A 16,569-nucleotide genomic window follows, 5' to 3' on the forward strand; every position below is an offset into this window, starting at 1 on the left:
GCCAATAGATTGATTAAACTGTGGAAAAAGTTAAATCTTTTGTCACATATGTAATTTTTTTGATAGGATACTTCAATATTGCATTATTTATTTTTGTTTTATTAGCAATTGTATATGTGGTTACATAATAACTTAATTTACTAATTATAAATAAGTGTTTCATAATAGCTTCAAAATATAATTTAAAAAAAAACCAAAATTAAAAATGAAGATCAAAACTGCAAACAAAAATAATCATATCTTTTGATAGAAATCTGTACATAAATGACTAAACTCGGTAATACACTGTACTCGATTCAAAATCATAAAATATAAGGAAACTGTTTTTTTTTGTTTTTTTTTTTTACTTTTACAGAAAAGGTAAAAAACTGAGATGAGTTGTCGACAACCTAAGCAGGTGTGGAAATATTACCCCCATGAGGAAGTCATTAAGTATCTATGCAACACCTTAATTGTCTCTTTTAAATCTAGAGGTACTTAAACCTTTGACTTGTTTAACTACGCACAACTATAAATTTGTCTGAGAATTAATTATTTGCTGAATTTGTTCATTATAGAGTTTTAATTATAGGAAAATAGTAATTGTGAAAAATACAAAGATACATTTCTTGAAAATTTAAATTGTGGTAGTAAAATCATGCGGTTAAAGTAACCGTAAACTTTCGAATTGTTCTTTTTATATTTCGAATTCTGAATTTTTCTTAAGAAAAACCGATCCCAACTGAAATTTTTTTAAATTAGGAGGTATTAGGAGATGCAAATTAATCTATAAACAGTTAACTAATAAATTCCCTAATTTGTAGTCATAAACAAAAAATAAAATATCTTATTTAATAAATAGTTACAATATAAGGTAAACCAAATATCATTAGATATTTTAACATAATCTAACATAAAAGATGTCCTGAACGATTCATAATCAATACCCAGCAAAAATTATTGAAGGTAAAATGATGAAAATTTTTATATTTTTTCTTCTTAAGATGTAAGTAGCGACTAAGAAAGGAGTTTTTGAAATTCCTAGTTTTTGGGTTAAATGAAGTAACGTTACATTTTATTATTTTTTTTTAATTCTTAGTAAAAAATGAAGATATCAGCTTGACTGTTTTGTGTGTGTCTGTTTCGACGTTGAAAGTAGTGAAAAAAGGTAAAATGTTTTGAACAATGACTGCAAATTTTCCACATTTCAGACTATAATAAACGAGATATTCACTCGAGTTCCGCTTGATAAATACTCTTCAGATTAATATCTAAAAACCATTTTCGGGTTTTTGAATTTTGATTTTTTTAAGGGGTGCGATTACGTACGGCGCGACGGCTCAACCAACACAGCCACTGCCACTGTTACTATCTGTGCGACGCGCCTGCTACACTTGCCTGCGTTTATATGATTAAAAAAAATTTTAATTAAAAAAACTTATAAAATTAAAAAAGAGAGACGAAGTTCGGTCACCTCCTACTGGTGTTTTTCGGGTAACGCTAAGTACCGGGAAAAATACATTTTTGCCCGTATGAAGAACGAGTTAAGATTGAGGCCGACTATTTTCAAACCCAAATTCTTCTGATCACTCAACGTTTCGGGTCCTATACTGACCAAATTGTTGCTCCGAAGAAATTACAATACACTGATAGTTTTTATAAACTGATCAGGCTTTAATTTTTATTTATCGTTATTGTTCTCACAAGCAAGAGTTTGATGAACACAGGAGAATTGCCCTTGCTAGACGGGAAGGGCGAGTGAAGCGAGCCCTGATTGGCTATTATATAATAAACTCTAATTATGTCTCTTAACAAACATATTCAATGAATTTTGTGGAAAAGTGACACAAAGCTCTTACTAACGCGCCCAAATTAACCTATTTATTAATATTTCCCAAATTATTATTACATAACTTTAGTGCTGAGGACGTGTAAAGCAGCAACCTCAACAAAATGACAAGACGCAAATCTCGCCATCGAAACTGAAATCTAATTTAATTTTTTTCGCTAGATTCTTTCTAAAAATATAATTTAAATTCTAATTAAGCTTGTTAATATTCACTCGTAGCACCTGGCTCTTCCTTCTTACACGCTCGCGCGTGAACAGACATAAACAGACAAGTACAGTTAGTATATATTATTATTTTTTTTTTTTGTATATAAAAAAGTAGCAAAGGCCTAGCAGTAACATAATTATAGCAACAAAAAAAAAAGTATTTTTCTTTCAGAATATTTTTTGTTTATTGAAAAAGCAGAGAAAAGCAGTTTCCTGGGAAGTTTAATAAAGATTGGAAGGTAAGATACCTAAGCCTATGAATGAAAAACACTAACAGGAAATACTGTTTATTTTTACAATTAGGCCCGCGAAATTATCATCTTTCATTATCCTTTTAGTCATTTCTTACATTGTAGTAGCTGGGACTGATATGTTTATTTCTTGAATGGGAATAATTTTTTCTAGAATTATAATAATTATTATAAAGAAAGCGGATATAATCATGGCATTATTCTGATAATAGACAATACCATAAAAATTATATTTATAAACTACGGATGTAATCATAGTGATAAGTATGAATATTTTAATTCAGGCTCTGTACTTTCAAGATAATAATAATAATTGACTGTGTGTGAAAATTATATGAATTTAAACAATTATTTTTGTTTTAATAATGAGATCTGTAATAAAAAACATATATTGTGTCAGCTACGAGTGCTCATAGATTTTTAAAGTGGGTGGTGATCACTTTTTTGTTTAAAATAAAATCATTATGTATAAAATTAAATCATCTTTCTTCATTTACTTTATGTTGTCTTGTTATCATCCAGAAAAAAATCATTTCATGGTTTTATAAAGATTTTTTTACTTATAAATATTTTATAATTTAATTCAACGAAAATTTTAAAATTGTAAAGAAATTTATTTATAAAATACTTTGTAAAAGAAAATACTTATCTGAATTAGTGATTCACGAGTGAAAATTAAATTAAAGGCTTTTAAAATATGATAGTATCGAAGAATAATGAAGATAATTAATTAAATTGATGATTTGAAACGAAAGGCTTTCAAAATGAATCGGTTGAGAAAGAATTTAATAGAAAATTTTAAAATGAACATTTTTGAACAAGATATTAAGCTACCATTTGGTTAATTCCTTAATGGAAGGAGATAATTAAGGTAAAGACTTAAGGAAGATAAAAAATGAATAATACTATTCTACTGACCAACTGAAAAAAAAAAATCTGATGTGGACACCACGTGATTTCCTTGTGCGTCTATTAAATTACATATTCACTTTTTTTTTTTTAATAAAAAGTACATAAAATTTTAATTTATTAATAACTTCCGATATTTTTTCATTTTTTAAAAATTGTTATTGAATTATTATATATTGTAAAAATTTGTTTACAATCAGAAGTTAATAATTATTAATAAATCATCAATATATTTAAATTAAAAAAAGAGTTAAAATAAAAAAAGGAGATGAAGTCGGATTCGAATCGATATGACTTTTCCTTGTAAGATCCAAATATTTCAATAATTAAAATGTTATTTGACTATAACTCTGGAACCAACGAAAATAAGTACAACTTATGATACATCGTTGAACATTTTTTAACGAGAGCTTATTACTGCAATTAAGAAAAAAGTCCAAAATCCAAATTTTTTGGATTTTGGGCTTTTTTGGACACTTTTGGTCCAGTCGATTGCAATCGAAAGAGAAGGGGCACAACTAGATGTTACAGCAGTCCTAAATACAAAATTTCAACATTCTATGGCTAATCGTTTTTGAATTATGCGAGATACATCTGTACGATCTCGCATCTGTACATTGTACAGACGTCACGCCGAAACTAGTCAAAATAGATTCAGGGATGGTCAAAATGGATATTTCCGTTGAAATCTGAAAACCGAAATTTTTCGCGATCGGAAAAATTTATCCTCTATGAATTCTATTTTTCAAAAGTACAAATTGTTAGTAAATCAGCAGAACCTTCCACTGTTGGAACAGTTGCAATTGATCTTAACAGAAAAGCGTTAGTAAAAAATAAATTTTATCTCTTCTTCTTTGGACGCAAAATCATTGTATGCGTCAGATACCATCATCTATAGTAATATGATAAGAACTTCTAGAAGGCACTAAGACATCTGATTCTTTATAGAACCTCAATGGAGTGGCAAATCTGTCTTAAGGTCTATCGAGGATTTGCGCAAAAGACGACCTAAAATTTATTTCATGAACATTCTAATGTAATAACAAAAAATAACTTCTCCGACTTTTGTAAAATTTTCATCAGTCTTGAATGATGATTATCCTAAACAAGGATAACAATGAGTTAAATTTTTTCCCATCTTATATTGTTTTAACTAATCGCGTCATTACTCAATCCCAAATTACTTTTAACAATACAGAAGTCACTGTAAATAATTTTCTAAATTTCATAAAACGTTTTAACTAAGGAAATGACTTAAAAAAGGTGTAATAAAAATAATACGACATATTTTTTCAGACTGGTATTACATGATACTTAGACAGAACACTACACTTGAATTTTTTAAAAGGGTAAAAAATTAATAATCTTGCCATCTAGCACCATGAAATATGTACGCACTTTTTTGTACATTTAGGAAAACTTAAGGATTTTTACTACACAAACTTTTAATACGATTACTGGGTAGAATAATTATTTACTGTTCATTGATAAGTCATAACGACTGGAAAAAAAGCTAAATAAAATTTAAAAAATATATATATAAACACACACACACACACACACACACACATATATATATATATATATATATTATGTACTAATTAACAAAATTAGTCTTGTCATTAATAATTAATCTTAAGTGAAGAAAATAATTTTTTTTATCAAGATACATTATTTTAAATGTAAAGAAATCATCAGTTCTTAAATTTCTTTTGCATAATTATTAACGAGTTAATATTTAAAAAAGAATCATATTAGAATATGTTTGATTAAAGAAAAATAAAACGCATAATCAGCAAATAAAATCGTGTTGAATTTAACATTTACGACAATTACTTATTTTTTTTTAAATTTTAAACTACTAAATATTTTTAGAATTGTAAATTATAAAAATATTTAATAAATTATGTTTTACATTTTTTGCCACTTGTACTGGTTTGCTTTCAAGCATTGTTCTTCCAAAACATTTTTTTAAGTATACAACCTACATATTGCTTGAATATTTAGATGAAAAGGGAAGCAAATTTTATAAGATAATAATTCTTGGATTTTTAGTCACTAAAGGTGAAGTTTCATAAATAAAATTACTAATCTATAAAGTATAAAAATTTTATTTTATATTTTAATTATGAGAATTTGTTTTCCCATATCCCTCATAATACAAATATTATTAAGATTTTAATAAATTGTAGGAGAAAAATGAAGTTAGGATCAATTCACTTTAGTATAGTTCGATAAAAAAAAAGGATATCAAATGAACGTTTGTTTTTATAGCATTACAAATTCTATATTAGTTATCTTTATAGGTGTTAATTGTTTCAAAAAATTTACATGTTTATTAAAATTAACAATAAACGTTTAAATTAAAAAAGCAACAAAACAAAAAAGGAAGAGGTTAGATGAAATATTAGCCACCAAAACATGTTCGCGATTTGATGAAGATAATCTTCTAGAACAAGGAGGCAGTTACCGCATTGCAGATTCTCTCGGCACCGCTGTTTAAATCATTCGCTCGTTCGCTTTTATCACACCATAAGCATCCTATTCATCCTAAAAAGGAGCTCGCTTGGCACATTCCTCAAGTGACTGGCATAACCTATTGGTCTTTCACTCTTTGAAAACTACTTCATTTTTATAAGTTCGTATTAAGAACTAAAACAGCTAACACACACACACACACACACACACACACACACATATATATATATATATATATATGTGTGTGTGTATATCACACACACACGGGCGCGCGCAAATACCTGCACACGAGCACAAACGAGAATAGGCAAGTTGAGTTGTTCTCGACTGGCTCGGAAACATGTACATTTTTTATTTTACGACAATAACATTTTATAAACGTTATTTAAAAAAAATTTTTCAATGCGGCCAGTATTATTCAATTAGATTTAAGAATAAAACTAAGTAACTAAGAAGTTACGTAAACGATTTTATTTGTATTATTAATAATTTCTACTAGATTCGTTTATTAAATACAAATAGTAAATTCAGTTTAAAATTTCCAAAAGCATCTTATTTATTTATTTTTACCTGAGGAAATGGTTTAAATAAAAACAATAAAAATCGTACAAGACATATTTCTTGACACTGATATTATATGATAATTAAACAAAGAATCAGATGTGGACATTTCATGACTTACTTTGAGACTATTAAATTAGATACACATTTTTAAAAGTACTTAAAATTTTATTTCACTAATAACTTCTCATATTTTTCTTTTTTAAAATTTTTATTGCCATTATTGAATTATTATTTATTGTAAAGGTTTTTTACAATCAGTGGTAATAATTATTAATAAATTAATACATTTAAAATAAATAAAAAAGTTAAAAAAAGGACATAAAGTCGGATTTGGACTGATGTGCCTTCGCCTTGTAAGATTAAAATATTTCATTAATTAAAATTTTATTTTAATATAACTCTGGAACCAATAAAAATAAGTACGACTAACGATAAATCGTTGAAAAGCTCTCATGCAGCAGTTAAAAAAAAGTCCAAAATCAAATTTTTTTAGATTTTGAGCTTTTTTGACACTTTTGGTTCAGTCGATTCCAATCAAAAAGGGAGGTGCACAACTAGATGTTACAGCAGTCCTAAATCCGCCGACAATAGAAATGGATATTTCCGTTGACATCTAAAAACCTAAATTTTTCGCAATCACAATACTTCCTTTACTTCGTATAAGTAAAAATTGTTAACATAAAAACATCGCTAAGTTAACAAATAAAATTAATAAAAACAAGAAAATCTGATAGGCAATAAATATTTTGAATCAATTACGGTCTATAGATTGGACCTTGAGTATATATTTAAAATATTACATGTCAACTACCCCCAGGTTTATAATCTCTTAAGGATATTTCTGTTTTAATAATTTTCATTAATCTGAGGCAAGTAAAACTGTCTTACAATTGTAAGGCGTAGTTGATGGGGAAAACATTACACGCAAAATTATTTTAACATCTCATTGTAAGACGAGTAAATAATAAATTTGGATGACAGAATATTTGTGCTGCACTTTTTTAGTCTGCATTGAACTTGTTTGAGTCGACTCTGAATCGGTAAAATGTAAACTAAAATATGTTTTGTAAATCATTTAGTGCTTAACTCAAAGTAATGAAAGTGTAGCGTTGAAAAAGTAAAAGCCGTTAGGCCTAAAGAAAATGGCAATTTTTGTATATAGAATAGTATTGGAAGATCAACAATCAATTACTTAATTTGTCGGTCCATTAATGAGTAAAACTCTTGTTAAAATTATGTAACGTTTAAAAAATATCATTTTTGATTTTATTGGTTTTGGCTGCCACTCTTAATTATTAGACTAATAGTGATACTACCACTAATATCACTCATCTCTTTTTTGACTATGTTGTGTACATGATCTTTTATCTTTTTTTTTTTTAATGTTTCGCGCCACTAATATTCCGCTTTACACAAATTCATTGGGCTGGTAATAGTTTATTTTTAAACATTATAAAATGGTTAATAAAGTGGGAAGAATTAGGATCATTTTAGGGTGCATTAAAATAACAACAGCTGATCAACAATGCACAATATTAGTATTTAAATTATTTAACCGGGTACTGTGAATTGTGCTGTCGTTGAGGAAGGTTTTCTGTGAATTTTAATTTGAATGTGATCGTTTGGCCAATGAAATAATGCCGTAATTATATAAACAGAGGAATATGCTTTATTGTATTCATTTTGGGTGTGTAATGGTACTGCTACAACTTTTGCAGTAGAATATGAAATACGTTTTCCGAATCGCAGAATTTCAGATCCCAAAATGATTAGGGCTATTTTTCGCAATCTTCGGTAAGCAGGTTCACTAACTAGTATTCGTACCAGCTACGAACGAACTGCCAACACGACACTGTTATTGATGAAATTATTATCAATGCTGTTCAAGCGTCAGTACACGACGTCTTTCTAATTGGATCGGAGTTTTCCATTCGATAGTCTGTAGAATACTTAAACAAAACAAAATTTGTCCTTATCATAAACAGCCAGTTCAACACCTACATCTAGGAGATGGTCCGCTTCGCTTGGAGTTCTGCAACTGGTGGGTTACGTACAAATCATCAACTCTACAAATATGTTTTGTTTACCGACGAGGCAAATTTCACTCGAGATGGCGTCAGCAACTTACGCAATGAGCATACATGGGCGGAAATAAATCCTCATGAAACGGTGGAAGGCAATTTTCAACGCCGATTTAGCGTCAATGTATGATGCGGACTTTTTCACAGTCAGTTGCCTTGACTACTCATATTACCTGGCCGCTTAAATGTTGAGGTCTGCTTGCACATTCTTCAAAAATAATTGTCGCAACTGCTTGAAGATGTTCCTCTAGTGCTGAGACGCAAAGTATACTTCCAGCACGATGCCGCTCCTACTCGCTTTTTTGTGCCGTTTCCATTCTGTTAAATCATCATTTGAGAAATAGATCGAACGTGAAGGTCCATACTCCTGGCCATCAAGATTGCCTCATCTAACATCTTTAGATTTTTGCATATGGTGATGGAGGAAAGATATTATATACTAAATAAAAATACATTCTCGTGAGGAATTAACTGTCCGCATTATGGATGCGGCTGAGTAACTTAAGAACGACCCTGATGAACTAAAAAGAACAACAAAATAAGTATAGAAGCGTGCCAAGAAACGTATTGAAAGTAGCGGGTACATTTTTGAACATTTATTATAAACTGGTACGTATGCACAAGTTCTTCTTTATGTGTTTATTACCTATTTAACAAAGTTATTGTATGTCACACATAAAAAAGCGGGATGTTTACACCAGTTTATTGGTTTTCACCCTATATTTCTCAAAACCTACTGCAGATATGGTTCTGCGATCTATTCTATTCGATTTTTTAGGTCGAACACCGTAATAAATCACTAATTCTGTCCCTTGATTAATACCTTAACAAGTTCAGTACGACTTCTCTTTACCAGGATAGCTGAAATCCGAGCGAAAACTTTCATTAGTCGTAACGGCAAACGAAACATGACATTTTTTGAACTTTTTCAATTATTTTCAAGAGTAGAATAGGTTATGAAAATCTCTGGAGAACTTCGTGATACACGCTGTATATCTTAAAATTAATTAGAAGCTAGATCTTTAATATCATAACAAACATATTTATTACTTTATTTCCTATATATATATATATATATATATTTGTATGTTACATGTTTTTAAGTTTTTATTATCTTTATAGTTAAGTTGGCATGTAAGCTACTTCCATATTATAAGAAGCAGATGTGATGGAATTCTGAATTCTGTCTGGATAACGTCGTGTATGATACACAAACCGGATTTAAAACAACTGTCTTGCAACTAAACGTCAACAATGGTGTGAACCATGTGCATATTGCAGCTTGTCTACTATATTTGTGCTTTACAGTACATTACATCGATTTGAATTTATTTAATTTTGTTTCGGAAATTTAGTTCCAACTTTTGTCATAATGCTTTTAAACTCACAATAGTAAAACTTTTTTTTTATATTCTTATTCCTAATTTATATCAAACATTAATGTTGCAGAAGAAAAATTTCCTAGTCTTGGACCGGATGGCTTCCAATCTATAGATTATTATGTGGTGATGTGTGCTCACGACATATCAGATTGTTTATTTTTTTATAACTATAAATATATAAGACTAAATCAGTTACTTTTTTATCACATTATAACGAAGATTAGATTAAAAGAAATCTGATGTCAACACCACATGACTTCCTTGTACACCTATTAAATTACATATACACATTTTTTTTAAATGAAAAACACATAACATTTTGTTTCAATAATAACTTCTGATTTTATTTATTTATTTTTTTTTTGTTATTTAATTATTATTTATTGTAATTTTTTTTACAATCGGAGATTAATAATTATTAATAAATCAATATATTTAAATTAAAAAATAAAAGTTACAAAAAAAAAGAAGAAATGAAGTCTGATTCGAACCAATGTACAAAATCCAAATTATTTTGGATTCTGCGCTTTTTTGGACACTTTTGGTTCAGTCGATTGCAATCAAAAGGGGAGGTGTACAACTAAATACAAAGTCCTAAATCCAAAATTTAAACATCCTATGGCTAGTCCTATTTGAGTTATGCGAGATATATACGTACGTACAGATGTCACGCCGAAGCTAGTCAAAATGGATATTTCCGTTGAAATTTGAAAACCGAAATTTTTCTCGGTTACAATACTTTCTTTACTTCGTACAAGGAAAAAAACTTAAGAAAAATTACAGTAAATAATAATTCAATAACAACAATATGATTCATGTTTAATATTTCTACAAGAATTATTAGAATTTCCTTATTTTCTGTCTATTATCATATTTCCTTTTTACTTCCTTGTACGAAGTAAAGGAAGTATTATGATCACGAAAAATGTCAGTTTTCAGATTTCAGCGGAAATATCCATTTTGACCATCCGTGAATCCATTTTGACTAGTTTCGGCGTGACGTCTGTAGGTACGTAAATCCAAACAAATCATGATTTTGAACTTTTTCTTAACTGCAGTAATAAGCCCTCATTAGGTGTTTTTATATAGTATATCATAAGTTTTACTTACTTTCATTGGTTCCAGAGTTATAGCCAAATAAAATTTAAATAATGAAATGTTATATATATTATCTATATGTTGTTTAATATTATACATATTAATCTATGTACTCTATATGTTTGACAATTCAAAAATTAAACAATGATGCTTACACTCCCTATATGAATTTTTCCCTATATGCATTTTTTTTTTTGTTATGAAAGAGCGGGCATCATCAGCTACGGTCAGGTGGAAATTGGTAGTGTATGAAAAGATGCCATGTCTGACCGGGATTCGAACCTGGGATCTCCACACAAAATACCGAGACGCGTTACCTACTCAGCCACGGAGGTCGGCGTATATAATTATTATTATTTTTGTATGAATCCTTTTTCTAATATTAATAATACACTAAAATAAAAATAAAACTGCGGAAGACTGTAAAATAAATAGTGAAGTTAAAATTTCTGTAGAAACGTCATAATTTGGGAAACGTGTAGTTTAGTTTACCAAGTGCAGTAATAGGATGGAATTAAGAAAGAAAAAAAAATTACAAAATATTTTGTCTGTGTTGCAGTATTTATTCGGATCTTTTTTTTTAAAAAATAATTTAAGGTGAATATAATAGAACTGAATGAAACATTTTATTCTTATATGTAATTATAGAAGAATGTATGTAAAGATTACGGTCGAACGCAAGGAAAGGAACTAGGAAGTTATGTTTTTTAGAACTTCCTCGTTTTCTACTTTATATGTTGTGGAAAACGAACGAATAATATTATAATCAAATAGAAAAAGAATTGTGTTAGGCTGTTAATAAAGATGGAATTCTTGTTGAGGAATATGTTAGAAGTAAGAGAAAAAATAAGGATGAAGTTTATGGGTTACATGAAAGGAGAATATAGATATATCAATATGAAGAAGAAAATAAGGTATAGTAAATGGAGGAAAAACATGGAATTTGAGTACTACTAAATACACTGTAAATGCTTAAATTAATCGCAGTAAATTCCAATGTGTTTGTTTCCCAACTTTTGAAACTGAAATGTAAGGTTTATGTTCTTTTGTTCTATCCCACTTCGATTTAAATACTTTTCAAAAATTTGTTGAAAGTTTATGCTTCAAAGAGCTACCAAGAAAAGTCTAAAAAAACTTTTTAAATTATAGACCCGGGCGTACCATGCGCAAACGTTTTTTGAATATTTTCTCTTTTTTTGATTTAGCCTTTATTATAGAGGTTTAGATATAGAAAAACTTTACTTAAAGCAAGTTTGTTAGGCTTTAATTTTATATGAATATTTTTTAAAAACCTTATAATTTACTTCCTTCCTCTAAAAATTATATACTGATTTTTGGCTATTATTCTTTTAATTTTTATTAAATATTTTTTCATCACTTAAAGGGCTATTAAAACTAAAGTAGCTTTAGTACCTACACTATATTCCGGACCCAAAATGAGAAGAAATTTTTTTTTTATTAGTTTTAAATGTTATTCTTTTATTTTTTAAACTCTCTTAAATTAATTCTTTTTTGTTAGGAATCACTTATTTATGAATAAATTGACCGGCGTAGGCGGGAAAGTCATGTAATGTTTTGCTAACTTTTTTTTAATTTAAAAAAAAAAATTGTTTTTTATTCTATTTATGCTTTTAATATGTAGTGTACATACATATAAACTACAGTATATCCAGCTTGAATAAATTCGATTGTTCATGACTGTATTTTTATTTCATTTGTGAAATTACATATTTTGTACATTTTAAAAACATCTAAAATTATGTTAACAATGTACTTCATTATTATTTTACAGAGTTCTCAGCTGTCTTTAAAGCTTGGACAGCAAGAGTAGCATTGTACATAAAGGTCAGTGCACTTCCTTCTTATATAATTATTATAGGCTCAACACATAATTCTGGTTCCTACACGTTTTAGTTGAGTGCACATTTAATATGAATGTTAAATATAACAATAGTCTTGTATTGAATATTATCTTAATATAAACGTGATGAAAAGATGACGCCCTACCGAATAATTATTTTTTAATTGTTAGAAGAATGAACAATTTTTTTTATTAAATTATTTCTAAGGTTTTGCAACATATTTTATTATTTTTTGCTTATAAGTTTAAGTATTGTTTCTAAGTAGTAATGAAATAATAAAGTTGATATTATTTATTTAGGATTGGCCCAAAATAAAGTTTCAAGGAATTTCATTGAAATCTTTTTTTAAATTTTTCGTATATCTTTTTTATGCATTGTTAATACTCATATTATTATCTAATTTGTAACTAAAATGAAATTTTATATTGCAGTTCAGATTAAGATAATACATCATAATTTTTATATTAAAGTGTTGGATGACATAAAAGGTAAAAATTTAGCTACTTACTTTTGGAAATTTTTCGTTTTTTCATAACAGTTTTGCTATTATACTGAAAATATTGGCTAAAACGTTATTATACAAACTAATACATCATATGAGATATGTAATTTTTATCATTTTGTTCATTTTAAATAACATTTTTTGCTTTCCCTTTTGTGATATAAAAATACTAAATGTTATTAATAAAAAATTAATAAATACAACTCTTACTACTTTTTTCTCAAATGTAAACTTGTATAGAAAAGGTAATGCGAATAATATGTTAAAAATTTCTTATTATTTTTTCCAGCTCATTAATTACAGAATAGGTGAATTTTTCAATTATATTTTATAATTATTTTACTGAAAAATATATGAAACAAGTTTTTTTTGAATAGAAAAAAATAAAAACTACTATTTCATTTACAGTTAAGTAAATATTTTCTTAATTGGATTTGATTCCATAGCTCCGTATGAAACAGGATAAGTTTACAAGAAGGTGGAAAGAATTTAACGGTAAACTTGTAATATAATTAAATAATCTAAACTATTAAATTCTAGGAGTTAGTTCAGAGATTTTACGTGCTTCGATTACTCGAATTTACTCAAGTGGTGACTGCGATCACTCATAGAAATTTTAAATATTGTTTCTAAACAAATAAAAAAAAAATGTTGGACCAAATCGATAAGAATTATAAATTTTATAATCTTTATGAAATACAGTTGGGAGTATATGGAAATCTTCTGGTAAATGAATGTCTTCCCATAAACATTTCAGATTAAAAGTTACAATATGTTTAAATTATTGATGTAAAGAAATTTTTTCGTAACTTGGCCGGTCGGCCGGTCGAAATACACAGGACTTCTTCCTTCACCGGACTTTATTTTCAATATCGTTAATATAGAGTTAAATTAAACACATACATTTTGTTGTTTTACGGTTTTGATTTGAAATGATTATAAACAAAGTTAATAATTAAATTAAATAAAATTGAAATTTCCTAGATAATGTTTTATATCGTTATTATTCAGCACAATTTTATATTCTTGTCGAATCGTAAATAATTATTAAACTGTTGGATTCTAATGTATAAACTAAATATTAAATATTATTTCAGAACTTTTAATTAAATAGTAGTTTTAATAAATCGCACATTTGTGAAGGTAAAAAAATAAATTTTTAAGAGCAGATAATTTTATGTGATCATACATTACGTTTCAACCCAAGGGTCAGAGAATGTTTTGGCAGATTTTACATCAATCTTATATGTTATATCTTACGATTTTGTGTTAGTATTTTGCTATAAATTTTAAGAGAACATCTAAAATCTAATACAATGCTTACGCTAGTTTAATTATTTTACAGGATAAAATTTCAAATGGACATTTTATTTGAGATTAAAATCTGTTACTGCCTTCTGAGATGTCAAAACTTTAATTTATTATTTATTAATGACCCTTCTTACAGATAATCATGCAAAATCTGACTTACAAATTAGAATCAATTATAAAACGCATTACGTCTCCAAATTTAGAATTAACAGTTTTTAATCCTCTTGGAATTCGTTAAAAAATATAACTTTAAATTATTTATTATCTCTAAAAGGATAATAACAAAAAACATTTTAATGCTCCCAAGTGTTCAAAAATATAATAAAATAAATTATGTTATTATTCAGGGTTTCATACCTTTTAAGTTAATAATTAGGATGGCCAGTTTTCCTATTAAGGTTATAAATGGCTGACTGAATTTAGAATTCATATCTGGATATATATTATGAATTTATTTTTTCATAAATAAAAGAATCAACAAAATTACTTTGGTTTATAGGTAGTTGTTGGTAAGTAATTTTTAATGTTTACGACAGAACTTAAAATACAGTTAAAAAAATTTCAAGAATATGAAAGATGAAATAATGTAGGGGATTCTCAGAATATTTTTTTTTTCAAAATCATTATATTCTACCGTGTACTTCTTCTAATTAGAAATCTTACTTAATTAATGTTGTTGGTGGTGAAAAGAAACTAAAAAAGTTACATCCTGTATTTTGAACTTTCGATGCAAAACTTTCGATGAGAGGAGACGTATTTTTCTACGTATCTTTTCTCAGAGCTAGACACCACAAAATTTTAATATATTCTACTGTATATTTTTGTAGAAAAATTATCATTTTTTGGCATCTAACCTGAGATTTAAAGAAGACGAAATGTATGGTTTTCGAATGTTTCTTAATAGTATACAAAATGTATCGCAAAGTTCTCCCGTGACTTTAATATCCTATTCCACTCGTAAAAATAATAGAAAAATTTCTAGTAATGATATGTTTCAAAATGCTTTGTTTGCGAGTTACGGCTGGTGAAAGATTTCGCTCGGATTTCAGCTACCCCGGTGAAACGAGGTCGTACTGAAATTTTTAGAACGTTAATTAAGGTGCAAATTTAGTGATGTCCCATGTTTTTAACCTGAACAATCAAATAAAGTAGGTCCCAGAACCATATTTGGAGTAACCGAGATATGGGATGAAAACCAATAAATTGGGGTAAAAAACCCCTATTTTTATGTTTGCCGTACAATAACTTTGTTAAATGGGTAATAAACACATAAAACTAATAATCAAAACTTTTAGAGAATTTAATTCTCTAAACAAATTTTTAATTTAATTCTCTGAACAAAATGGTGTACGCTAAGTTTAATAAAACAAAGAAAAGTTGGTAAAATTCTAATTTTATTTAGAAACTGTACATTATTACATTTATTTATTTAATAAACAATAATTTATTTACTTTAAATTTGTCTAATTTAATGTTAATAAAAACCAAATTCTTATTTGTTAACGTGAAAAATTTTTTAAAACAAAATTTTCTGTAAAAAAATTCCTACTGAAAAATTTTAAAAGAAACTGGAAATTACGAAACAATTGTAAAATAAAAATAAATAAATAAAAATTTCTGAGATAATCATTTATTTATTAATAACAGATATACAATAAATTATTTAAAAAATTATTATTTCAGGGTTGGAAATTAAATAACTGATGCGCAAGACTGTGTTGTGTTAAATAATTCTGTAAGGTGCATAAAGAACATTGGGTACTATGAACTGTGCCGCCGCTAGCGAAGTTTTCTTTCTATTAGCGAAATCTTTCACTAGTCGTAACTCGCAAACATTTTAGGACATACGTTTATATGAACGTTTTAAATTATTTTCACAAAAAGGATAAATTATAAAAGTCCTGGGAGAACTTCGTGATACATTCTATATATTATTTAAATTAAATATTTTGAAAATGTAATAGTTTTATTTTACATGCGTTAAGTATCGATACACGAATGACAAATGTTGGGTTTCTATTAAAACCGGTCCGGGTATAATTTTTATACAGTCACATTTGTCTGAAAAAAGGATAGCTGGACAAAAGGCTAACCCG

At 27.7% G+C, this 16,569-nt stretch overlaps 1 protein-coding gene across 3 annotated transcripts in view; it reads left to right on the plus strand.

Moving 5' to 3' along the window:
- The window catches only part of LOC142321657 (uncharacterized), a 361,563-nt gene that overhangs the window by 113,281 nt on the left and 231,713 nt on the right, over window positions 1-16,569 (plus strand). The window contains exon 3 of one of the 3 annotated variants that reach the window (XM_075359921.1): window positions 12,591-12,643. The exons of the other annotated variants lie outside the window; for them this stretch is intronic. The gene's annotated coding sequence lies outside the window, so the exon portion shown is untranslated. The remainder of the gene's footprint in view (window positions 1-12,590; window positions 12,644-16,569) is intronic. 3 annotated transcript variants of the gene reach the window in all.

This window comes from Lycorma delicatula, chromosome 3 (genome assembly GCF_047948215.1).
Source record: "Lycorma delicatula isolate Av1 chromosome 3, ASM4794821v1, whole genome shotgun sequence".
NCBI classification, from domain to species: domain Eukaryota; kingdom Metazoa; phylum Arthropoda; class Insecta; order Hemiptera; family Fulgoridae; genus Lycorma; species Lycorma delicatula.